Source organism: Lissotriton vulgaris, chromosome 11, assembly GCF_964263255.1.
Source record: "Lissotriton vulgaris chromosome 11, aLisVul1.2, whole genome shotgun sequence".
NCBI lineage: Eukaryota > Metazoa > Chordata > Amphibia > Caudata > Salamandridae > Lissotriton > Lissotriton vulgaris.
The window spans coordinates 143,462,052-143,489,132 of NC_141699.1; the positions used below are offsets into that span (position 1 = coordinate 143,462,052).

The 27,081-nt window shown below is 48.7% G+C and overlaps 1 protein-coding gene across 1 annotated transcript in view; it reads right to left on the reverse strand.

Moving 5' to 3' along the window:
• Positions 1-27,081, reverse strand: part of KNTC1 (kinetochore associated 1) — a 926,084-nt gene that overhangs the window by 185,328 nt on the left and 713,675 nt on the right. The window lies entirely within an intron of this gene.

The window sequence follows — 27,081 nt, forward strand, 5'->3', positions numbered from 1 at the left end:
ATAGCCTCCAGATATTGTTTGCAAACACCTGATAATTTAAATTCCATAAAATCCACTGTGAGGAGATCCATGGCAAATAGGAAATAGAGTACTGGGCCAACCAATTCCAATATTGTTTCTTGACCAGGTCTTTGCTAGGCAGTAATGCTGGGTCCTCTGTGTCCCACGATCCCTCCAGCCCAACAGTAGTAAGTTGAGACTTCAATTTGGAGAGCCAACCGTTTTTCTTAGAGCAGTCAAGAGCACTTACTTACACAAGGGCAGCAGTGTATGGGAGCAGCTCGGAGGTTGATTTTAAAGGCAACCGAAACAATAGGGGGAGTAGCTTAGCTTTCTCGACAGAGGTTCTGCCCATGTCCAGCCTTAGCGGGTGAAGAGGGGTACTCCGAGGAAGTGAGCATAAGGCTCTCAAAATAATATATTTAAAAGGATGGTGCATCAAAGTTAGAAGTCAGGAAAAGTAGTAGTGTTTAGAACAAGTTCCGTTATTGTTTAAAATCTTTAAAAGGCCTCAGCCAACGCGTTTCGTTCCCGTTGGGAACTTCGTCAGGGCTATATTGCTTAATGGCGTCCCATGGAGTAGCCAAGAAAACTCAAATCACAAGAACCATCCACGTTGTGGGTATGTCAACTTCTTCTGATTAGTAGAGGAGACTTAATAAGTCAGGTTACAACAAGTCAAATGACATCAAAGAAGGGCAGAGGTAATCGCAGTCCAGGCAGGTGAAGATAACCGTGGTAGTTGGTCAGGAAAGGCTAATCACTGAATCAAAGTAGTCGACGTGTTAATCAATGGAACATATACTGGGAATACAACTGTTTAGAAAGATAGATACTCAGCAAGGACTGCGGCCATAACAAACACGGAAAAGTCAATATATCAGAACTGAGGGTAAGAACTGCAATTAAGCAAAGAACAAGGTGAGATAGGGCATGTATAACCCCATATCACCAAGGGAGTATGGTCCTCCCCGTCTACGTAGGTATTTTCTTGTTCTGTCGAGATCACGTCTGGAAGACCGCACTTCAAAATATTGTTCTCCTTGGTAAGAAGGCCGTCAGTTTTTCAAAAGTTGTCCACCATACAGTGCTGAGCCCGCTGCCTTATGATCGTACATGTGAAGTGGGGCTGCTACTGGTTTGCTCTGAGAGGTCCTATGCTCTTTAATCAAGGCCCCAGTAATCTGTCTGTGCGATAGAGTCTGTTTTGATACATGGGAGTGCCAGGACAAGTCCTTGGAGACCCTGATCCCTAGATAATCGAAGGTGCTCACTCTCCCCACGGGAATCCTACCCAGTGTTAACTTGCCTTTGAATGATTTGTAGGGGTTCAACATTAGGGAGTTTGGTCTTGGAGGTGTTAACTTCTAGGCCTCTCATTGCACAGAAAGACGCGAACTGCTCTAAGAGCAGCTACAGTCCTCTAGGGGTTTTAGAGACTAACAGCGTTAGGTTATTTTAATTTATTTTTCTAATGCGCACAGCTACCCAACAATGGTTTCCCAGCGCAGGCCCTGAAAGAAACTCTGAAAACCTAGATTAGAATTATTGATTAAATAGCCAAGTTTTTAATTGCTTGCGAAAATTGGGGTACAAATTCTCTTTGCGCATCACGTCAGGTAAAGAGTTCCACAGGGTTGGGCCAAGATAGGAGAAGGCGCGACCTCCCATTCTCACTAATTTAATCCTGGGAATTTCGAATTTCTCTTCCATAGAGGAACGTAACAGATGGGCGGGATGATAGGGACGTACCAGATCTTGCAAGTAGTTGGGTGCAGAGCCATTCTTGATGCTAAACATATAGCACAGGGATTTGAATTTTGTACGATTTTCCACCCTGAGCCAATGCAATTCTCTCAGGGCATTAGACATGCTGGACATTCTAGGAAGTCTGCACAGCAATCTGGGTGCAGAATTCTGCACCACCTAAAGCTTGCGCAGCACATCCCTGTTTGCACCCAAAAAAAGGACGTTTCCATAGTCCAGGCGAGATGTTACAAGTGCCTGGACTACTGTCATTTGGGTAGCAACAGGGAGCATCCAAATGATTTTCTTTAACCATTTGAGGATGGTAAAACAGGTGGCTGCAGTTTGTACTGCCTGTTTAATTGACAATTTATTGTCGATAATGAAGCCAAGATTGCGGACCTGAGAGGAGGGCATAGGTAAAGGCCCCATTTCAACGGGCCAATGTTGAGGGCCCCAATAGTCTGTATTTTTACCAAAACTGAGAACCTCCGTCTTTTCCCCATTGAGCTTGAGCAGGTTAAATTGCATCCACGATGCAATATTACGCAAGCCCAATTGCAGGGTAGAAGGAGCCGATCTCTTGTCAGCAGATAAGGAAAAGATGATCTGAGTGTCATCGGCGTACGAGAAAAGCGCCAGCCCTGCTACTTCAGCGATCACTGCCAAAGGTTGCACATAGATGTTGAAAAAAAGTGGGCTTAAAATTGAGCCCTGCGGCACCCCATATGGGGAAGAGTAGGACTTTGAGGCGGCCCTGGAGGAGAAGACCTGGAATGTTCGCTCAGATAAAAAAGAGGACAGCCAGCCAAGTGCCGATCCAGAAATACCCAGAGCATGTAGAGACTTAATTAATATGGAATGAGAAACCGTATTAAATGCGGCGCTAAGATCTAATAATATAAGGGCCACTGTATCGCTTGCATCCAATTCCAAACGCTGGCGTAACATTTCCGTGACGCCCAAAGGGTAGTCTCAGTTGAGAACCCTGCTCTAAAGCCCGACTGGGAGGAGTGCAAAAAATTAGAGGATTCCACAAGCGTAGACAATTGGGTGTTCACATGTTTTTCCAAGACTTTGGAAAACACTGGGAGTAGGGAAATAGGCCTAAAATTAGTCGGCTTAGCAGGATCCGTATTTAACTTTTTCAGCAAAGGCATGACCATCGCATGTTTCCAGACAGATGGCATCACTGCCTCGCTAAGAGAGGCATTAAGTAGCTCCATAACAACTCTCAAAGCGGGCTGTTCCATTTGAAGGAGCACCGAAGCCGGGAGAGGGTCGCAGGGAGAGCCTGATTTGATACTCGCCAGGATTTTTATAAAAGAACCAATATCCAGAGGTAACCACTTCTCTAATTTAAGCAGAGGTCATCAACAAACAGCAAAGTTGTCACCTTGGCTCCCCACAGAGTTAGAGCATCAGAAGGAATATCAGTGAGATACTGAAAAACTCCATTTATAAAGAATGAAAAGGCAGCCAATACACAGCTCTGTCGGACCCCCTTGTCGACTTTGATCCTGTCTGTCAGTTGACCTTTGCTGCCCCAGCGAACCCTAGGGTAGTAGGCCTCATGAAGGCGAATGATTAACGTTAGGACTTCGAGGGGGTGGCCCATCTCCTTTAAGAAGCACCAAAGCTTGTGTCTAGGGATAAGGTCAATGGCAGACCTTATGTCAATAAAAGCTACTTATAGGTTTCCCTGTTCGATGACCACTAGGAGGAAGCGAAAAACTGCTATTTTTCGGTCTAAACCCTGCTTGAAAAGGGGACAAGATGGGAGAATCGCTTATACAGGTCTGAATCTTCATAAGAAATGCATGGGCAAACATCTTTTGGGCACTATTAATTAAGCTGATGGGCCTATAATTGGAAGGCGACGAACGATCATCCTTCTTATAGACCAGGATCACCTCAGCTCCCTTCCAGGAAGGTGGTATTGGGGCACCTGCAGCAATTTCGTTAGCTAGTGCCAGGGTGTATGCTGTCCAGTTCTCAACATCACTGAGAAAAACATCGCCCGGAATGCCATCCGGCCCTGGGGCCTTGGCCCAAACAATGGACTTGATGATGGACCCGATTTCGGCAATGGAAAAAAACTCACTGGCCTGAGAGGAAGCATGGTCCGGGGTGGAGGCATCACTATCTGGCTTGTACGGTCCAGAGTATAGTGAGGAGAAATGGTCATACCAGGTTGCGATAGCAATGTTGTTGGTGGGCCCATCTGCTTCTCCCCTAGTAACTAATAGCCAGAATCGCTGTGAATCATTCCTAAAACAGGCCTCTCTGATCGATAACCATTGATTCACTTGTCATTCCTTTTTCACTCTACCCTGGGATGACTTGTAAGACCACCTTGTTTCTCTCAGTTTGACCACATTATTTGCTCTAATGGCGATGGTCAATTTTGATCGGAGGCTCCTACACTCCTGGTTGAACCAGGCAACCTGCAACCTGCAGGCGTAGCGGTACTCTAAAATAAGTGGCCAAATGGTTAAAAAGATGACTGTGACAGGACACAATCTTGTCCAGACCTTCATGTAGTTCAGCTAATTGGAGTACCTCTCTGGTGCTATCCAGCAGATTGAATTTGATTGCTTCAAATTTCCCAGTGTCCATAGCTATGTGTGCCAATTTAAATAGCCTATTATCGTTTGCTGGGCATACCTCCCTAGTTGCAAGAATGGAATTTGGGGGGCTCGGGTGTTTGGCTCAAGGCGATGTCAGGTAGAGCTCGAGGGGGTTATGATCACTATCTGTAGTAGACCCCACTATCATATCGTCTACTCCAGGCTACAGTCTCAAAACTAGCAGGAAGTAGTCAATGCAGCTTATATTGGTAGTTCTGTTATAAGTGTTGGCCCCCATTTTATCTGATTTAGTGCAGCTGTTTGTAGCCCTCAGACCAAACTCAAGAGTTAGGGCATTGAGCTGCAGTGCCACTTGGGACCGTTTTATGATAGGGGGTAGGTCAAGGGTGGAGGGGGTCAGAGGCGGATCGAGCCACAGCTCACCTTCCTCCCTACTATCACATATCCTCCTTTTCTAAAGGTTAGAATGTGACAGTAAAGACACCAGCTACGATTAATGGGGACTGAGTGGCCCTATCATCGAGAAGATCTTCCAACTCTTGAAGAGTGGACAATCTGCTTCCAGCTCTAGTTCCTCGGGCATAGACATTGACGAGGTCAACCCCTGTACCATTCACATGTCTAATTTGGCTCGCTAAGATGTCAGGGCTATTGGACTGGAGCTCTCGAATAGTGAATTGGAGTGCAATTTTTAAACCAAATCAACAATTCCCCGCCGGCTTGGCCTAGCTTGTTGGTAGTTGCTGGGCGATGGAACGGGGTATAGCCAGGTATGTGAACTGGTGTAATACTCCAGGTTTCCTGGAGAATACAGATGTCATAGCGTTCAATACATTGTATCCAGTGCAAAAGGGACACTTTTGGCCTCACCCCCGCCATGTTCCAAGCTACCAGACTAAGCTTAGTGGGCTTTGCTTGTATAGCAATAGGGGAAAGTTGTTTTTCATCAGCAGTATACCCTGCTTGGGCTTCTGAGGGTGAAGCCCTCTCGTTAAGTCTATGGTTAAAAGACAAATGTGTGGGAGTCCTACGGCCATTGGGCGGGGGGGAGGGGATAGAGAGGGGGGGGGGGGTTGGTGAAGTGACCAGCTTTGTTCGTGACATACTGGCTGTTGCTTGACCTTGCCAGATGTATTTTGGTGCATGCAAGGTTACCTTGGTGTGTGAGTCAGTCGTTGGGAGTGAGGGGCAAGTCAGAGCCCAGGAGGGTGTCAGAGTGGTGGGCAGATAGCAGCGATGGAAGTGTGAAAGGTCTATACTTGAGTTGGATGCCAGTGGGGGTACGTGAGCTCGTCCTAGCCTCCAGTGCTATCAGGTTGTGGGCCAAGTATCCATCAGCTAGGGGCAGTTCTATACAATCAGACTGGGTGTTGGGGCGAGCTAACCATTCTTCTGCACGAAAGATATCTTCCCTTATCACTGACCAGCATCCCCTCACGTGGCGGATCCAATGTATGATTTTGTTGAGTAAGGAATCTTCACCTTCATGTTTTACGTGAGAAGGGACCATGGCACAATAGTAACATGAATGCACTGGGGGACAATCGGTCTGCTCACGCTGACCTGTATGGTTGGATGGAAAAAAGTCAGCAGTGGGGGGGGGGTGATGGACGGGGGGGGGGGGGGGAGGGCCGGAGAATTTAATTTAATTTAAATTTAATTTAATTTTGATATTTCTAGAGCGCATACAAAGGCCCATAGGCGTCTCGGCGCTGAACAGAGTCAAAGGTGAAAGACGGGCCCAGTTGTTCAAATTGGCCAGCAATGGCATACAACCTGACATTATGTATCGCCCCAGGAGCTATACAACTAGTTGATGGTACAAGGGTGTTCTTGCTAGCAGAGTTTAAGGGATGCTGAAAGGGTACTGTCATTAAGGGGGCTAGACTACTAGTGTGGCGGGTTGGATTTGTTAGCTGTCTAGGTATCTGCTTGGGGAGTTGGACTGCAGGATCTCCTCTAGCTAATAGGATTTTGACCTGTTCAGTAAGGGCTAGGACTGCGGTTTAATGTGTTGACTTCGATCCTCAGATCCTGGAGGTAACCTGGTCCTTCAAGAATGGCTCATCTGGGGAAACCTCACCCCTATTAATAACTGTTGCTCTTTCCCCTACCTCTGCCACCAACTCCTTTTCAGTAAGACCAAGCGACCCCCCCAGTCCATTTCCTGTTCTAGGCCTTGGCAAAGAGAATCATGAATGGGAATCCCAATATGAAGAAGTGCATCTCTCTATTGTGGGATGCATTTCTCACTTTCTCTCTGCCTGTGAGAGGCAACAGAGAGCATCAACCCTCACACTGACAGAGCCTACAAGATAAGCCACTACCACAAAGACACCCAAGCCTAGAGGAAGTATCCATGAGCACAGTAGCATGAATGTGAGAAGGGCTTGAGGGACGAAAACCCAAAAGGTTGGAGGTATCCATCCACCAGCAAACACAGTGGGAGATCTGTACCTGAGCAATGAGTCTCTTCTGATACTGGACCCATTGTGACTTCAGGCACATATGAAGGGGCCTCATTCACCATGTGGCAGAAGAACTGGAGCATGGGGATTTGAGTCGGTCTTAGTCAGAAATCTCAGAATCATTTCCTCAACATCTGCGGTCCCTTAAGGAGAAGTAAAAGCCTCCATGTAAGTCATACCCTGTATCCCTTCTATGAAGGTTAGATGATGCAAGGTAGAGAGATAGGACTTCTAATTATGCTGGTAAAGCATAAATAATAGAGAACAGCCATCATCTGATCTAGGCACTACCTGACTATCACCAGGGAATTCACTGCCACAAGGAAGTCTGCTAAGTACTGACCTGCTTGGGCGCTGGACTGTGGCAGTGAAGCCGCAACTGCCAGCACTTTCTTAAAGATACTGCTCTTTTTTAAAGACACATAATACAGTAGCATTACAGTAGTCAGCCCTAATGAACAAGTTACTTACCTTCTGTAACAATATATCTGTAACAGACATATATTAGTTATGGATTCCTTACCTTAGAATTACCCCCAGGCATCAGACTGGATCCGGAGAATTTTTCTTCAGCAGAACCCCTGTGCATCGGTAGGTGGCGTCGGTCAACTCCGCGCTCGTCGTTGGCGTCGTGATCGCCGGAATTACATCGCTGTATCTACTTAAACGCCACCTCTGCTCGCTGACGTCAGTTCTTTACACAACATTCCAAGCCAGAACCACAGAGCCATGCAAGACCACTGGTGAACAAAACTAGTGTCCTGAAAGGGAGTCCCTTACCCTAGAAGTCAGTTTGCAGAATGGGGAGGATGGGTGGGGCAGTAAGGAATCCATAACTAATATATGTCTCTTACAGATATATCGTTACCGAAGGTAAGTAACTTGTTTATCTGAAAGACTATTAATAATGGAATCCTCACCTTAGTTCACAGACCCACCTCCAGGGTTGGTATTGCTGGGGTATCTATCCTAAGTTCACACCAGAAAGTCCTGGAGAACAGAGCGTCCAAAGAAGCCGTCTCTACGGACCTGGCTGTCCAGGCAGTAATGTTTAGTGAACGTGTGCAATGAAGCCCACATGGCTGCTTGGCAGATGTTGTGAATAGGGACTTCACGTCCCAAAGCAGTAGTGGCTGCCGTCACCCTGGTGGAAGAGGCATGCAGCCCCACTGGAGGTTCCTTTTTCGCTAAGGAATAACAGATTTTGATGCAAAGAACGACCCATTGAGGGATGGTACGTTTTTGCCGGGCCCGACCGTTCTAAGCGCCCACATAGCCAACAAATAACTGGTCATCTACCCGGAACTGTTTTGTGCGATCCAGATAGAATGAATGCGCACGTTTTGGATCCAGACGGTGGAGCCTCTCCTCCTCTTTAGAAGGGTGCAGGCGGGAAGAAGGTGGGCAAAGTGATGGTGTGTCCTATGTGGAAAGAGGTAACCATTTTGGGAAGAAAGGAAGGCCTAGTGCGAAGGACAACCTTGTCCAGATGAACAGCTAAGAAAAGAGGATTGAAGAAAGAGCCTGAAGCTCACTCACTCTGGGAGCAGAGGTGATGGCAACCAGAAAGGCAGTTTTGAGTGTCAAAAGTCTGAGAGGACAATTATGTAGCGGCTCGAAAGGAGCACACATGAGGTAAGTCAGAACAAGTTTCAAGTCTCACTGGGGCATTACGAAAGGAATGGGAGGAAACAGTTGAGTATTGCCCTTAAGTAAGCGATTTACAAAAGGGGACTTGAAAAGAGATGGCTGATCAGGAAGGAGAAGAAAGCAGAAATGGCCGAAAGATAGCCTTTAAGAGTGCAGAGAGCAGAGCCCTGCTGGGCCAAAGAAAGAATGAAGAGGAGAACCTCAGAAAGAGGGGCAGAGAGAGGATCCACAGCCTTTGCTGTGCACCATGCCACAAATCTGTTCCACCTGCAGGCGTATACCGACTTTGTGGAGGTACGCCTGGCTGCCAGAATGATATTACAATCTTCAGGAGGCAAGTCAAATGGCCTCAACTTCCGCCGCTCAATCTCCAAGCATGGAGGTGGAGACTGGACAGGTTCGGGTGGAGGACCGTCCCCTGTTGCTGCGACAGAAGTTCCTCCCGAAGAGGCAGATGAACCGGGGGATCGACTGATATACAGAGTAGCTCTGGATACCAGTACCTTCGTGCCCAGTCCGGAGCCACAAAGATGACTTGGGCCCGGTCTTCAGCACTTTGGGCAGAAGTGGTATAGGCGGAAAGGCGTACAACAGACCGCAACTCCACTCGCGACGAAAAGCTTCTCCGAGCGAGGGCCGCCTTGGAAATTCCAACGCACAGAACTGAGGACATTACGCGTTCTCTTCGGTGGCGAATAGATCTAACCAAGGCTCTCCCCACCGCAGAAAGAGACCTTGCGCCACGTCCGAGTTCAGACGCCATTTGTGATCCATCATGCACCGGCAGCTGAGTTCGCCCGCCCAGGCGTTTAGAGAACCTGCCAGGTGTTGAACCACCAGGGTCACACCCTGATGTTCCAGCCACTGCCAGAGGCGCGGAGCCTCCTGGCAGAGGGTACACGACCCCACCCCGCCTTGTTTGTTGTAGTACCACGTGGCGGTGGTGTTGTCCGTGAACACCTGCACTACACTCCCCCGGACGGAGGGGAGGAATGCCTTCAGTGCTAGACGAATCGCCCGCAGCTCCAAAAGGTTGATATGGAGCCGGGACTCCGCCGGAGACCAGAGGCCTCTGATCTCTGCCTCTCCCATGTGGCCTCCCCAGCCTTGGAGGGACAAGTCTGTCACAACTACGTGCTCCGGTTGGGGAAGGGAGAGGGGTCTGCCGCTGACCCAATCGCGGTCCGTGAGCCACCACTGCAGCTGTCTCGCAGTGCCCTCCGAGATCAGGACATGGTCGGACAGGTTGCCCTGATGCTGGGCCCACTGAAACTTCAGGTCCCACTGCAGAGCCCGCATCCGCCACCGGGCGTGGTGCACCAGAAGGATGCAGGAGGCCATCAGCCCCAGAAGCCGCAGCGTCAACCATAAGCCACAGAGAGTGGGTGTAGCGGCCCAAGAGGCATGCGGTGTTGGAAGACCGCAGGGAGGAGAATACCTTTTTGCCGTACTCCTCATGCCTCTTGGATTCCCTGTCCGGCGGAGCCGACGGGAATGCGGTCTGGGAATTTGAAGCCTGGATGACCAGGCTCTCGGGGGTGGGGTGGGTGGACAGGAAACATGGGTCGCCCGGGGCCGGGCGGTGGCGTCTGGCCACGTTCCTATCTACGGGCGAACCCGTAGCGGGCCTAGACCAAGTGCCCAAAAGAACGTCGGTCAAGGCCTCATTAAACGGCAGCAGGGGCTGGGCCGAGCTTGACTGCGGTTTAAGGACCTTAGTGAGGAGGTTAGTCCTCACGGCTGTGATGGGGAGCTCAAGGCCCAAGGCCTTGGCCGCCCGCATCAACACCACACTGTAGGTTGCCCCTTCCTCCTTAGCCACGGTAGGAGGCGAGACAAAGCCAGTGTCTGGTGAGGTGTCAGACCACTGGCATCCCCAAGTCCACCTGTCCAGTCCTCTTAAGACTGACACTCCCGTGTCAGAGGGTCCTCAGACCCCTCCCAATACTCCTCATCACCCATCTCCTGATAATCAGGGTTGTCAAACGATGAGGCCGGTTCATAGAAGGTAAACTCCCCAAGCGGCGTCGAAAGCGGCGCCCAGTGGTGCCGTTCCGACGCCGAAACCGGAGCGAGGGAGTTATCGGGGACGGGGCCGCCGAGGACGGCGCCGGAGGTGACACCCTAGGGGTCGGCGCCGGTGAAGTCGTCAGGTCAACTGGCAACGACCCGGATCCTGAAGCGGATCCAGTGGGGCCCTGCGGCGCCGGGCCCGAAGGCGCTGGTGGCGTCAGGGCCGAAGCCCCCGAACCTGCTAGGGCCTCCAGATGGGTCCGCTGGGCCCGAAGGCGCCGCGGAGCCCGTTGGGGAAGAGAGGGACCTCCTGGCCATGAGGAACTGCTCAATCTCGCCCGGCGTCGCGTTCTGCCCAGGGACCGGAGGGTGTGGAGCAGGCCACGACTCCAACGGAGCCGCGTGGGCGGTATCACCCGAACCCCCGGCCGCGTCGCAAGAGTGTCGGGGGGAGTCGGAAGAGCGATGACGTCTCTTCGACTTCTTGTGCTTACCTGACGACGACTTCGACCCGGAGGAGTGATGTCGACTCCCGGAGCTGTGATGGCTCCTATCCCGCGACTCAAAGAAGAACTGACGTCAGCACGCGGAGGCGGCGTCTAAGGACTCAGACGACGTCATCACGGCGCCCACGACGGACGCGGAGCCGCAGACGACACCTACCGACGCGCAAGGGTACTGCTACGCAAAAATTTCCGGATGCAGTCTGACGCCTGGGGATATTCTAAGGTAAGGAATCTATCACTAACGTGTCTCTTTCAGATCTGCGCTGTGTCCAGACCGCTCCAATAAAAAGGAGCTTCTGAGAAGGAATCAGGTGTGACTTCGGCACATTGACGGTGAACCCCTGCGAATGCAAGAGGTTGGCCGTAGTCTGGAGGTGGGAGACGACAGCCTGGGGCAAGCCCGCCTTCAACAGCCAGTCGTCGAGATAGGGGAAGACTGGAACCCCTGATCTGCACAGATTAGCTGCAACAACCGCCATCACTTTCATGAACACTCGAGGGGTGCTAGTAAGGCCAAAGGGAAGCACGGTAAACTGAAAGTGCTCGTGGCCTACTGTCAGCCATAGGTAACGCCTGTGGCCGGCAGGACGGGGATGTGAAAATAAGCACCCTGCAAGTCCAACACTACCATCCAGTCTCCAGGGTTGAGGGCAGACAGGACCTGAGACAATGTCAACATTTTGAACTTCTCCTTCAGTAAGAAGCGGTTGAAGTTCCAGAGATCCAAGATAGGACGCAGGCCCTTGTCCTTCTTGGGCACCAAAAAGTAGTGGGAATAACAACCACGGCCTACTTCTGGGGCAGGAATGCACTCGATGGCTCTCTTGGCCAAGAGAGCCGTCACTTCCTGTCGGAGAAGGGCCAAGTGGTCCTCCGACATGCGATGGATTTGAGTTGGCATGGATGGAGGGGCAGTCTAGAAGGGGAGGGAGTAGCCCCTTCGGACTATCTGCAAAACCCACCTGTCTGACGTGATGTTGAGCCAGTGGGGGAGGTAATGGCGGACCTTGCCGCCCACTGGCGAATGGTGGGCCTGAAAGGTCAGACTAGGAAGCCTCGGAGGTTGCTGCAGAGGGGGCGCTGGTGGACTGACCTGCCCTTTGGCCCCCAGACCCACAACGGTGGGTCCCATGTCTACGGCTGCGCAGAGGCTGGACAGATTGCGCATGCCTGTGGCTCTGGACAGAACGTGGCAGGGCACCCCTTTCGTAACCACGAAAAGGGCTAAAACCAGACTGCGAGGGGGAGGTAGAAGCGAGGTCTAAGGACTTGGCTGTAGCCCTGGATTCGTTAAAGCGCTCGAGCACGCTGTCTGCTTTGGCGCCAAACCAGCGATGGCCAACAAAGGGCATATCCAAAAGTGTAGCTTGGACAACACCTGAAAAGCCAGTGGACCTCAGCCAGGCGTAGCGTCTCAGGGCTCAACTACCAACTCTCATCTCTCTTGACCCCTCACAGCACGGTTTCCGGAGGACCCACAGCACTGAGTCGGCACTTACAGTGGTGGTCGATAGCATCCGCTCTAAGGTTGACACCGGTCATACCACCTTACTGGTGTTACTTGACCTTACGGCGGCTTTTGAAACCCTGTCCCCAACTATTCTTGTTAACCGACTCGGTGAACTGGGAGTCAAGGGTTCTGCACTCAATCTTCTTGCTTCCTTCCTTGACCAACGGAAGCAAAGGGTCAAGCTAGGCGAGTACATGTCACCTGTTAAGGGCGTGAAGTGTGGGGTCCCCCAGGGCTCCTCACTGAGCCCGACGCTTTTTAACATTTATGTCGCCCCTCTCGCCAGGCTTATAAGATCCTTTGGGCTGGAAGTTCTCTCCTACGCCGACGACACGCAGATTATGGCTTCCATCTCCCAATCTGTGAGCATAACTGCGAATAATTTTAAAAACTGTATGGAGGCGGTCGCAGGATGGATGGTCAAGAACTTCCTTAAGTTGAATGGCGAGAAAACGGAGGTCCTCATTTTTGGGGGTAAAAGTGACATCTGGTCTATGGATTGGTGGCCGTCTGTCCTTGGGGCCTGTCCTATCCCGACATTTTCTGCCCGCAACCTTGGGATCATACTGGACACCTCCCTTTCTCTGGATAAGCAGATCAGTAGGACTGTGTCCACCTGTTGCAATGCCCTGATGATTTTAAGAAAGATCACTCACTATCTCTCCCCTGAGGCACGCAAACAGGTAGCAATAGCGGTCATTGCCTCCAGACTGGACTATTGCAATGCCCTATACCTTGGCATTAGCAGTGGTCTGATCCAGCGCCTCCAGACCGTGCAGAATGCGGCTGCCCGGTTTGTTGTAGGTGCCCCTAAACGTTCCTCGGGCACTACCATCAGAAAAGACCTGCACTGGCTTCCCAAGCAGGCAAGGATTCATTTCAAGGCCTTATGCCTTACTCATCATGCCCTAAATGAATCTGGACCGGAGGCTATTCGTGCCCTGGTGGCTCATTATGTCCCCGGGAGAACACTCCGCTCTTCCAGCAAAAACTTGCTTGCTGTCCCCCGTATAGCCAAGGTCAGGTGGGGAGGAAGGTCCTTTCGCTTCCTTGCGCCCAGACTTTGGAATGCGCTCCCTAATGACCTCAAGGTGATTTCCTCTCACACTCAGTTCCGTAAGGCACTCAAGACTTGGTTATTCCAAGAAGCCTATCTCTAATTCCCCGCTGGTTGATATTTGAGCTCTCTGGTTACCATCTTCAGCGCCTTGATGCCTACGGGTTTAGTTGCGCTCTCTGTATACAAATTTCCATTAATAATAACAATAATAATAATAAAGGGCTACCGACATTGAAATTGTCCTTCCCGACGAGTCGGCGGTGTCCAGTCCACAACGTACGGCTAACTTGGCTCCGTCTCTCCCTTCGACAACTGCACAAGAGCGTACGGCCCGGGCCTCCCCCGGGCACTGTGGCAGCACCTGCGCGACCGTGTCCCACACAGAATGGGAGTAACGGCCCAAGAGACATGCGTTCACCGACCGCAGTCGTAAGCTGGAGGAAGAAAACATTTTCCTCCCAAGATGGTCCAGCTTCTTGGATTCCCTATCAGGTGGAGCGGTAGGGAATGCTCTCTTGGAAGTCGAGGCTTGGACCACCATGCTCTCGGGGATAGGGTGTTGGAAGAGGAAAACGGAGCCCTTGAGTTGGGCTTGGACCAAGTGCCCGAAAGGATGTCCGTGAGGGCCTCATTGAACTGCTACTGACCCGGACCTCCCGTGAGGGCATTTTCTGGGCATAGAAATTGCACCCCTGGCACCCAGATCTCATTGGACTGAAAAAGAAGACTAAAGAAGGATTGCCCTGCTGCACGAAAAACCCGGCAAAGGAGAAGCTGCACCAAAGTTGAACTGCACCTGCTGCACTTTGGGCTAGGAAAGGACTGTGCCTGCTGGGTCCTGCTCATTGAGAAGTCGGTCTCGAGCCCCAAGCTTAGAGGAGACTCCAAGGGCCAGATGGCTGACATCCTGTTCGTAGCAGAGACACAAACGTTGAGATAGTCTCCCTGCCTTGTATGTGGACCGTCGCTCTTCGCCCTCTTGCAGCCTAAAGGACCAAGACCCAGTACTCCAAAGTAGCGCCCAAATCAGCTAGACCTGGAAGAATTGTCGGAGTGCAGCCAGGTCACCCAGAAGGCAAAGGAAACCACCTAAACTGCTGTACTGGGTTACTGGACTTGTCAAGCTCGAGAGCACTTCGAGGGACGTCAACCCCCGTGGCCAGGATCATCTTACCAAGTCAGTGAATCGAGTAGAAGCCACAGGAAGAACCCGTTAACTGCACGCATTTTCAGCATACTGTATCCCTTGAATCAGGACCACTCCAATAAAAGTCAATAGCAGCAACCACTGACACTGGAACTGGTCTGGGGACCGCTTTTTGTGAGGAAGTAACTTTCTGAAGACCTTGCTGGTTCCCCTGACTGATTCCCTGTTGGGGTTGGTCCCCTATAGTACCCATAAATAACCGCATTTATACTTACACAGGTTTTTCTTGAAAACGCTTTTGTCACATTTGTTGAATTTGCCAATGCTTGTTCACAGCGAAAAGTTGTGATTTACTACACCTCGTAAAATCTATATCTCTGGGATCTTTTTCATATTGGTGTCTAAAATTCATAAAAATCTACTCTATTTTTATAAATTGGTGTCAGATTTCTTGAATGTCTTGTCTCTTTCTTCAATTATTTTGCTGCTGTTAAAGTTGTTTAGACTTGTTCCTTTATATGAGCCGGACTACTCAGAGCCACAGCTACTAAGGGTAGAGCTAAGCTTTACCAAATGAAACCGGACAGGTCCTAAAGGGGTTGGTAATGTATTTTACAGTGAGGTCACACAGCCACACCATACAATACAACATCCCATTTCCTCACATTACCCAATCACCAATTCAGCAACCACCACCGCAGATCCTTTGAGGTCTCTTCCAAAATGTGGACCTGATCTGAGAGATTCCCCACAATTGTGCCCACTGGGACTTCAGATCCTTCTGCAGAGCCCCCATAGGCTATCTGGTGTACTTCACCAGCAGAATCTAGGAGGTCATCAAGACCAGAAGCCTCAGTCAGTTTCACCGAAATTCAGAACAGAGGCTGAAACATAGGGGTCATAGTCCGAAAGTCCTGGACTCAGCTCTGGAGGGTAGGCACGAAACATCACTGTGTCCAGAATGGCTCCGACAAAAGGGAGCATTTCAGAAAGAGTCACATGTGACTTGGGCATGTTAATAGTGACCCTCAACGAATGTAGCTGGTTCACTGTAGTCTGGAGGTGGGCAACAACTGCGTGTAGCGGCCGGAAGACTAGGATCCTGATCTCTGAAGAAGAGTTGCAACCACCACCATCGTTTTCGTCAACACCCAAGGAGCACTGGTGAGGCCAAAGTGCAGCACTGCGGACTGGAAATGATCCTGGCCCACCTTGAACTGCAGGTAATGTCTGTGGGCCTTCAAAATGGGCATATGAAACTAAGCGTCCTGCAGGTCCAACGCTACCATCCAGTCTCCAGGGTCTAGGGAAGACAGAATATGGGCCCGGATGAGCATCTTAAATCTGTCCTTCTTCAGGAAGGAGTCGAGAGGGCAAAGGTCTAGAATAGGGCGGAGGCCTCCATCCTTTATCAGCAACAGAAAATAGCAGAAGTAGCAACCTCAACCTACTTCTGACTACGGCACCATTTCGATAGATACTTTGGCCAAAAGAGCCTGCACCTGTTGATGTAACAAGGACAGGTGGTCCTCTGCTGTATGTGTTAGATCTCACGGCGGAGGCTAGGCGCGAACCCTGCCTTGAGACGCGATCTAATCTCAAAAAACTACATTTCCCATGTTTCCAGGTACTGCACGCGCGACGCCCGTGTGATGACGTCACACGCGCAGAGAACATTACCGGCAAGGAAACAGTAGGCGCCGCCGTTGATTCTGGTTCCGTGGCTGACTGCAGTAGATCGTGAGTTCCAGCGTATCCTTTCTTGTGAGTGTACTCAGTGCATGCTGGTGAGTGCATTAGAAGCGTTCAGCTTCTATCTTGGGGTGGCGTCGGCTGGCGCTTCCCATATCTGAGGAGTTCTCGGCTGGGGCTCCAGCGCTTCTCTAGTTATTGACAAGCCGGTTTTACTGGCATCTCGTACAGTGTTTGCTGTTTTGTGGAGTTTCAAGTGAACACTGTTTCAGTGTCCGGTCATTCCTAGCTCTGGGTTCAACCCGCTTCCGGACTTCCAGGGCTATTGTTCATTCCTCCATCCTCCAAGCATCTGCCTGGTTCATAGGAGGAATATCGGATTTAACTGCAAAGAGACTTTTGTATTCCCAAAGGTTCCGATTTTCTGTGGTTTCAACAGACAAACGGAGACATTGTTTATTTTGCTTGGCTTCTGTGTTTCTATCACCTCAGGATCCAGGACTTTTATGATACTCCTTGTGTAAAGCACTATGTGTTGTCAGGTGAAGTAACCGGGCAATGCAAATTAGTGAGTTAAGACAATAACTGTTGTCTCCTTTCTTCAATTCTTACAACAGGGGCTTATGAGCTTCGCCTGGCAGGCTACCTTCCATACTGACCCCTGTTGAAGCCACATTTTACATCTATGTTGGTATGTAGTTATATGGTTGTGTGTATTGTACTAGGAACCTTGCTATTGAAGTAACTGACCATAGGATTCTTGTGTCCTAGAATTACTATCCAGTTCAACCTTTTGGATTGCCAGGCAAAGCCTCCCACTTATTTCATACCAGGTATAACTCATTCAGGTCACACGAGGGTGGGGTTACAGGTTTCTACCAAGTGTATTGCATTTATAGTCTGTGCTTGTCTCATGGTGCCTTGTTCTCGTTTCAGCTTCCCTTCCCCGCTGTTCCCACCCTTACCTTCCTGATTATCCCTCGCTCGATCATTCCTGTGCGTCTGTTCTCATTCAGACCCAGGGGCTGTCGAGAGGTGGACCCTATAGAGCATCGTGAGATCCTGAGGACCGTTGGACCTGACAGAATGAACGGGGGCATAGGTGGTTGGGTTTCTAGGAACTGAAGAGCCTACCCCCTTTGAACGATCTGTAGCACCTAATTGTCAGAAGGGACAGCTTGCCACTCTGCTAAAAAGGGCTAGATCCTGCCTCCTGCCGGATGGCAATGTGTCACTGAGGGCACAGCAAAGAAGCTTAGGGTTGTGGCAGCCGGTGGGGTGGGGTGGGGTGGGGTGGGGTGGGGTGAAGCGTGGCTCAATGGTTAGAGCGGCAGACCCTGATGCAGAGGTCTGGCTCGGGACCAGGGTTCAATTCCCGCCTCGGCGGCTCTTGGACTCAATCTCCCCGGACCTGATAATTCTCGCCGGGGTTCCTAGTCTAATCATGGGATATTCTTAAAGTTTGGTTGACAAAGCAATACAGAGCTCTGTTGTGGCCACGCCTCGCCTTGCCGAGCAGAGTCGGATTGACCGTGGAGAGACGTACGCAGTCTAATCGAGCGCTAATCGAGCGCGGAGGAGCGCCGAACACCGTGGAGAGTGTGTGCCGTGAAGCAGGAGTGGCACGGAAGACCGGAGGGGGATCGGACCCAACCCCTTTCCTCACCCCCGTGTTGTTCATCAAGCCAAGCCCGCGCAGATAACGTAAGCCCCTGCTCCAAGCCGGGGTGACCCAGCGGGGTGTGGCGCAACGGCTTGGCAGGCATAGAGGAGGACGCAGAGGAGCAGGAGCTCGAGTGCCCCTGTAGTTGGGGCGGAGGCTGGTGCGGCAAGCCAGAAGGAAGCAGCCGTATTTTGGTGTGGCAGATACGGCGCAAACAAGCAAATGAGTGGCTAAAACCCAGCCCAGCCCACGAACCCAGAAAATACCAGGACACCCACAGTCTAGGGGCAGAAGACGAAAAAGGGAGGCGACACCTGAGAGATAACACCAAACAGGGAAAAAGAGGAGGAAGCATTATTCCCTTCAACTTTCGGCCAGGCAGGCAGATAGCGGCACAGCAGAGGTAAGTGAGCAGGAGTGTATGTATAAAAAGTGGAGTGTATTAGCAGTATCTGTTTACCATATCTGATTTAATTGGAAAGTAAGAATAAATAGGGGAGTGCTGCAGAGATAAGTCAGGAACTTCCCCAGTATAATATCAGCGACATGGGCCCAAAACGCAAGCAAAAACCACGTAAGGAGGCTCAAGAAAATAGCCCGGAGACGAGTGAGTTACTGGCAGAATCAAGGTCATGGGAAGAGAGCCAGGAAAGTCATGTCTCCCATGAGGACATTATTGAGGGGCGACGTAAGAAAGGGAAATGTAAAAAAGGAACTAAGCAGGCCTCGCAAGCAAAAAAGGGGTGTACTTCAATATCTACCAAAAAAAGATTACTGCATCTTCTAATCCTGTAAAGGACTTTGTAGGCAAACATTACAAAGTCCAAAATTCAACTGCAATAATCTTGGAATCTGAAGAGGAGCCCAGTCCAGAGAACACAATAAGTACAGAAACAGAAGATGTGCTCCAGGTAGAGAAAAGCAAGAGGGGAGCACCAGAAAAAGAATTGGAGGATGAGATAGAGGACCCATCGCTAATAAATCTATCCCTCCAGAGTCAAAACTCAAAAATGGTGGCACCGCAGCTCTCTTCATCCCCAAAACTTTTTTCCCTGTAAACGTCGGGGAATCAAGGGCAATTGAGAAGGGAAAGCCTTGAGCCTAGCTTTATCTGGGGGGCACCTTCTAACCAAGCGTTATATAGCCACGAGGGGAAAACAATTCAAAACAGCAGGACCCAGGAAGGACTGGAAGCCAAGTAATCCTAGAGAGAAATAGCCCACAGGACTCGGATTTGTCAGCAGCACCTACTTCGTCAATTATGGACCTATTACTAATGTTACAGAAAACCCTTCAGGGAATCCTAGAAGTATCACTGCTGAACAATGGTGTATTAAATGCCCAAAAGTCATTCTTAAAAAAGATAGAAGATGAGCTGACAGGAATTAAAGGACAAATGCCTCTCATGTTAAGATCAGTAGGGTCTCCACAAACCTCTGATCAAAGTATAGGAAGTGAACTGGAAGAGCCAGTAGATAATGTGTATATATCTAGGCGCCCAATGCTGGTAAAAAGGAGGTGTGAACATGCAAGGGTCCGCACTAAAGGCAGGGTAGGCAAAAAACAGGTTCCAAAGGTAGTGACAAAGGAAAATAGGAAGAAAAAGGAAGATGGGGGAACATTAAATGTCTCGGCCCAGTCCTTTGTACCTATCGGACCCCCGGCAACGGAGGCCATAAGAAATGCGCAAAATAGACAAAAGAAGAGTCAGAGTAGTAAGGACCCAAAAGAGAAAGTATTAAAAACCAAACCTATAAAGCAGAGAATAATTCCTTCGCTGAAAAGCCAAATGCAGACCCCCCTGAGGCATTGCAACTTGGAGGCAACACCACAACCACATGAGCTAGAATTAGGGCCCAAAGGGAGGAAAGAGATTAGACAGATAAACCTAGCTTCCCCAGAGAAAGGATGTGAGTGGGGGAATAATAAATGGGTCTATTTGGAACCAGCAGAAGCAGGCCAAAGGGGTAAGAAATCAAGGAAAATCAAGCCCTTAAATAGGGAACAAGTTCGACAGTCTTCTCCAAATGTATTAGCCTGAGTGGGATTGGTACAAAAGATTTGAGACAGGTGGGCTTTTTAGAAAGTACAACAGGAAGGGAAGTAACAAAAGTACTACTATACTCGGACCTGGTAAAAATGGCAATTATGAAAGCAGCCAGCGAGATACTCCAAGGGGGAGTAAGGGTAGTCACAGAAAAAGATCTAAGGGGCGAATTACAACCTGGAAGGAATTTTCTAAAGTGCCATGCAGGTCTGAGGAGGAGACAGGTAAGGCTACATAAGGTTAACGAAGAAGAGGGTAGCCGCCTGAAGGTAGTAATAAACAACACTGTAAAAGAGGACCTGTGGGGTAACTGGAGCCAAGGAAGTTATCTAGGAGACCTCTCGGAAAGATATTTGGATGGAATGGGGGAAGCTGGCGGCTTAAGCGAGATAGAATAGGAGGGAGGGGTGCCGCATCGTCTAAGTCTCTTATCGTGGAATGTAAATGGGTTAGGCAATGAGTTAAAACAAGAACATATAAAGAAACAAGTAAACAAAGTAGCAATTGCCTGCCTACAAGAGACCTGGGCATGCGGTGAAACCCCTAACTTCGAGGGCTACCACCAACTAAATCGACTGGCCAAGAGGCAAAGATTCGGTCGACCATCGGGAGGAGTTAAGACACTTATCTCGACAAAAATACTAAGTAATGTAGAACTGTTAAAAGTAAAGTGTAAATGGCTACTGGCTTGCAAGTTAAATCATCTGACCCTGGATAAAACATGTGAAATGATAATTGTCATAAATGTTTACATGCAGTGGGACAATGTGGGTGAATATGTAATTGAGATGGGGAATTTTAAACAGGAGATAGATGTTATTTTAGAAATGTATGCTTCAGACGTATTGTTAATTGTGGGGGATTTTAACCACAAGTTGCATCCAATGAAGGCAGATCGCTGGTATACAGAACTACTGGATACTTATGGAATTAATTATGCCAGCTTCCCAGTATGTGTTCCCTCGAAACAGGATTTGAATTTGGTCAACTATTTAGGGGAAAAGGGCCTTTTTTGCTTAAATGGCAGGTTTAAAACAGACTGCCCGGCAAAGAAGACCTTTAAAAAAGGCTCACAAAACTCCCCATTTGACTATGTCTTCATGCTAGCCTGGAAATTCCCCTTAGTGAGGGAATTTAAGGTACATCAAAGTGAGAGTAGTTACCATAACCCGCTCCAATTGATGTTAAAAGGGGGAAGGTTGGAACCAAGAGAAAAGGCGATACCACAAGAGGTGGATTACCCAAAACGGGTGACAACAAGATTAACAGACGAGTACCAGGAAAAGCTAAAATCATTTCAACTAAAGGTAATATTAGTAAACCACGAGAGGGAAAACTTGGAGTGGTACAAGGAGAAAATAGCCCAAGTAGTCAAGTGCCTTAGAATAGAATTTAAAAAGGCTAAAAGAAAAGGTGCAATAAACCGGATCAGTCGTCTGAAATGGTTTTCAATGGACTGCCAAAGTAAAAAAAAAGAGAGATAAGGGCAGAAGCTAGAAAGCAAAGGAAAGAGTTCAACCAAGAGAGAAAAAAACAAATTACTATCTTGAAAGCTGAGTTTAAAAAGATGGTCTCCGACGCAAAAAGGGCTTATAAAGAGAAATGCTGGGGTGAGCTGTTAGAATCAATCGAGGCTAAGAACTTGAGACAATTCTGGAAATTGATAAAATCAGCATCGAACCCCCCCAGCTGGAGAAATGATATGCGTCGTAAGCGAGGCCGCCTGGGATAAATACCTAAGGGAACTGTATGGAGCCCGAATACCTTTGGGAGATACAGTACCCCAAGGTTGGCAGGGAATCTCAGAAGAATTCAAATTAGATTTTACTAAAGAGCGAGTGGAAGAAACGATTAAGAAGTTGAACCTAACCCGGGCCGCAGGGCCAGATAATCTTCCAGCGGTAATATTAAAGTCTCAAACAAAGTGGTGGGCAAGTTTCCTCTCTCAACTATTCCAAGTAATTTTAACAGAAGGTAAAATGCCACTAAACTGGAAGGGCGCAATAATTAGACCTATCCACATAAAGGGCAGTATGGGGGAACCTCAAAATTACAGACTGATAAACCTTTTGGACATAGGGGAAAAGGTATTTTCAAAATTTGTCTTAAACAGACTAAATGACTGGGTTGAGGAGTATTCAATAGTACCCATTGAACAGGGAGGTTTCAGAGAGGGACATTCTACAATAGACCACTACTTCTCTCTATGGGCAATGGCAAGGAAGTCAACGGAGCAGAACGGAAAGCTCTGCTGCTGCTTCGTTGACTTCCGAGCCGCATTTGACTCAGTGGATAGGGGCTGCCTCTGGGAAACACTAATTAACAAAAATATCCCAAGAGATCTGTTGATTATACTAAAAGAATTGCACCGAGGCAACTGGGCCCAAGTAATTAGGGACACCGAGGGGTCATTGATGCCAAAAACACCTATCGAAAACGGTTTGAGACAAGGCTGTGTACTTGCCCCCCAGCTATTTTCCATATTTTTATAGGAATTACCAGATTGGCTAGAAGTGAAGGGCAGTGCCAGCCCAAGAATCAATGGCAAAAAGGTGCTGTGTCTGTTATACGCGGATGACCTCGCAATAGTGGATCAAACAGAAATAGGCCTTCAAAGGAAGCTGAACTCTTTTAATGAATAGTGTACAAAAAAAATTTTAACGGTAAATTTAGACAAGACAAAAATCCTATGCTTTGGGAAAAAAGCGACTAAGTTTAATTGGTTTTTAGGGGATCTTAAATTAAAAACTGTTAATGAATACCGATACCTAGGTTTGTGGTTCGACAGAAGATTAAACTGGCAAACACACCTAGAAGCCCAAAAAGAGAAGGCGCAAACATCAATCGCTGGTTTAAAAATGTTTAACCGTGACTATGGGGATAAGTCCCATCGACCATTATTTAAAGCTTTCAGTGCAATGATTCCACCGCAAGTACTCTATGGAGCAGAAATCCTTTTTTGAGCGGTGAGGGAGCCTGGGACCTACAGGAAGGAAAATGCCTGAAAAATCTTTTATCCCTGCCCCCATCAGCAATGGTGCAAGCAATAAGAACAGAACTAGGAACAACAGCTTGGGGGGTACAATTACAAGTAGCAGTGATTAGATATTGGAAACGCCTCGAAAATGAAAAAGGACTATAAGTTGCACAATGGTGTCGGAAAGAGATACAACTAAGTAGCTTAAATTGGGCAAAAATGTGCAGGAAGAGAATGGTACAGGCCTGCGAGAACATGAAAGTGAATATATGCAGAGACTCCCTAATAGTAGAGTGTACAAAAAATGGACAAGTAGCTATTAGAAGTGCGGATAGGGAATACCTTGGTAAGAAAATATCGGTAGAGTTCATGATGAACTCATGGGCAAAGGAAAACTGGTTCCCCTACCTGGACACCCTAACCAACCTGTGGTTTAGGAAAGAGATCCTAAGGTTGCGCATTGGGATTAACCCATGGCTAATAAATAAAGAAATTAAAACCAAAATGTTGGATCCTAATGGGTGTTGTAAATGGGTGTTGTAAATGTAGGCTGGGCACAAAAGGGGACTCCTTGCACATTTTGCTGGACTGTATAAACATCCTAGATCAGCGTAAACTTTGGCTGCGCCCTATTTTTGTAAAATATGGTATAAGAACTCGGGTTCAAGCAATTGAGCTGATCACAGAATTACCTAGTATCGACATTGCAATTGCCCTAGGGAAATTCATAAAGGTAGTACAGAGTTTTATAATAAGTCAGAAATAATATTTTATAATTTTATAATGAGGAATTTGAATCTTGTTTAGAGTTAACTGGTTTTATCAATTTTAATAGGATAGGAAGTAAATGAAGGAATTAATTATAGGAGCACCCATTTTTAAATGTCATGTATCTAGGGGGAGATCATTTTATAACCAATCGTAGAAGATTTTAACTTTTAACCTGCTTGAGAGATTGTTGGGGAATATTTTAATCAATAATTAATTGCTATGTATTTGTTTAAAGATTACGATCTAAATAAACATACTTTCTGACTTTTGACTAATCATGGGTCCCACTCTGTGACTCTGGGCAATAGCTTGCTTAATCTCCACAACAGCCCCAGCAGCGCTTGGATGCCTGGCTTCACCTTGGGGGTGCCCAGGAGTGGACATCTCCCAGGAAAGCCAGGAAGTGTTCCACAGCGGTATGAATACAGCGCTACGAGACCTACGGGTAGAAGGCGCTATATAAATACACTTCTCACTTTGTTACAATTCTTTTTAACTGCTCTTCATGTGGATTGACACATTGTTGACTGTTCTAAATGGCACTAAAAATTGTTTTATAAAATGCTTTTTTTAAAAATTGTTTTATGAATGTATTATCATTTGAATAAATTGTAAAAAATTTCTATACACCATTTGAAATTGTTTTTTGATCTCATTTTATCCATTTTTTTGTGATTTATTATACATGTGGTTATGGTTTGTCCATAGGGCTGTGAGCACTTTCTCTACTACTCAGTAGACATTTTTTTTCCAATTCTATGGCAAGTTAGGGACTTCACTAGATTTCTGCTATATAAATAGAAACACATTTACATTTACAGGAATGTTCTTCCTGTTGTACATGAGATTTCTAGGAACCTGAACAAAAGCCATGAAAAGCCGGGAAGCCTACTGACCCTGTGTGTATAGCTGGTATTGTGGACAAGACTAAAGTCCTCTACTGTAGCTATGGAAGGTGTAAAAATAGTCTGATTCCCAGAGGGCAGTGGACAGGCCTAAAGGATGGGTTGAGATCCTGCTGTCTTAAAAGCACTCCAGCAATGTTTCTGCCTTGTCGCAGATGAAAGCCATCAAAGGTATGTGCTTGAGGCTCGCTTGGGCTTCCCCCAAAAAGCCAGTTGACCAAAATCAAGTAAGGCGCCCAAAAGCCAGCGTGGAATCCAAGCCTCTGCCAAGCAAGTCTGTGGTGTTCAACCCACATTTTTTTTTTTTTTTGAAAAACCTTTATTGAACAGTATGTGCAGACAAATACGGGCCTACAACCCTCAGGCCGGCCTCGACAATAAAGAGCACATCAGCAAGCAAGTACACTTCTCAGCGACAAAGCAGTAAATCAACGAATAGACCAGGTTACGTTATACACAATTGTGCCGCTAAGCGTCAGGATGATGAGGTTTAATTTTTAAATAAAGTTCTGAAATGAGTCCGTAGCAACAGGTCTGGAAGGATCTGAATCAGAGCAATGAAGTTAGGACTTATACTGGGCAGCGATCACAAGAAGGGTCAGCAAGCATTATCCGTAAGGCAAGCGATCGCGCTGAACAAAATCAGGATAGTAAAGAAGCATATCAAATGGCGATCCCCAAACGCTACCCATAAGCACCCACTCCCCCCACAGACCCAAGAAAGAAGAAAGGAAGGAGTCAGCTAGAAGAATCAGAGTAGAAAGAGAGAAGAGAGAAAGAAAGAAGAAGGAAAGAAAAAGAAGGCCCATAGAAAGGAAAAAACCGACAAGGAAATATACCCCCCACCCTACACGCATGCAGAGGCTACGGCCTACCCCCCCCTAGCAGTGTGTCTGTCGCCCCAGAAGAGTCCCGAAATGTAGAAGAAGAATAAGAGAAGAAAAAGAAATAGAATGTCACGGTTGATCGGAGGAGGGCCAAGGATTTATATAAGCAAGCAAAATCGTTACCCGCGGTCACCCAACCCCAGGCCCCAACCTAACACCCCTTCTACAAGTACCTCCAGCAGTCACAAGTCCCAGTCCCAGCCTTATGTGTTCCAGTGTGCAACAAGAAAGACCCCTTCATCAGCCTTGACCCCTTCGAATCTGCAGTCCAACAGAAACCAGTGTCAGTACCGCCACCTTGGACGAAATGGACCGCCATGGAGACCGTTGTAGAAGTTGAGGTGCAGGAGACAAGGCAAACTGGAGTGAGGCTTGATTGTAAGGAACCAAAGGACGCACCATTTCCATGCCACGGTTGGAGCAACAGGAGGCAGGACGATGTACAAGATCCAAAGTAGCAGCCGGCCGGTGCACAGGAAGCAAGTCCAGGAGGACGCTCGAGAACGTGGCACCCAAGGATAAAGGGGATGGGGGAAGCGACGACGGGGACCCGAGCCCCGGCCGTACCAAGGAAGCAGTATTGCCATACTCCTCCAGAGAAGATCCGAGGAGTACCGCAGCGGGTTCTGGGACACGTCCCCCCGCCACCGCCCCATGCCCCAATTCAAATGATCCACCGACAGTCGGCTGAGGATATGGCTTAACACGCCGCACTGGAGAATCCTCATGGCCAGCCAACAGGGCCCCCTCAAGCCGGTCCCCCAATTCAGCAGTAAGGTCGCGGAAGGCCGATCGCAGGTCCCCCAGTGCAGCCAGGATGTCGCAGAGCCTCAGCGGTGGAGCAAGGATGGAGGGTGCTGCCGTGTCCGCCATCTTAAGGAAACAACCATTGAGCGCCCCGGGAAGCAAGCCCCCGACACCAGCCATCGGTATCTGGAGGGTAGTGAAATTTCTGCGAGGCCCCGATGGTGCAGGAAACGTGGTACAGCCGGTTGGGAAGAGGCTGTAAGGGTAGGAGCAACTGTAGCACAGGGAGACCCACCGGCAAGATCAGAGCGTCCGTAGCAGAAGATGGCGACCGCTGCTACAAGCTGCAACAAAGAAGCGATCCCGGCCCCCTTCTGCCGGGCCGGGATACATGAAGCGGGAGCCGGAAACAATGTTGCGAGCGAGTCGCGCTGGGCTGCTGAACAGGGAAAAGGTTACTGTGAAGAATCCACCAGCGCCGCGCTCCAGGTCCGGTGCACCGGCTCCTCCCTCTCCGCAGCGGCCGCTGCCGTCGTAGTCTCCACCGGCCGTCTCCACCAAACAATGGCCCGGCTACTCCCTCTACAAAAGGCCGGAATGGCGACCGAGGCTCAACTCCGCCGTGGCAGGTCCGTTTTCGACCGGAGACACAGCATCGTGATCAGGAGTGCAGCGCAGGTAAGCGTGATGCTAGCGTGATG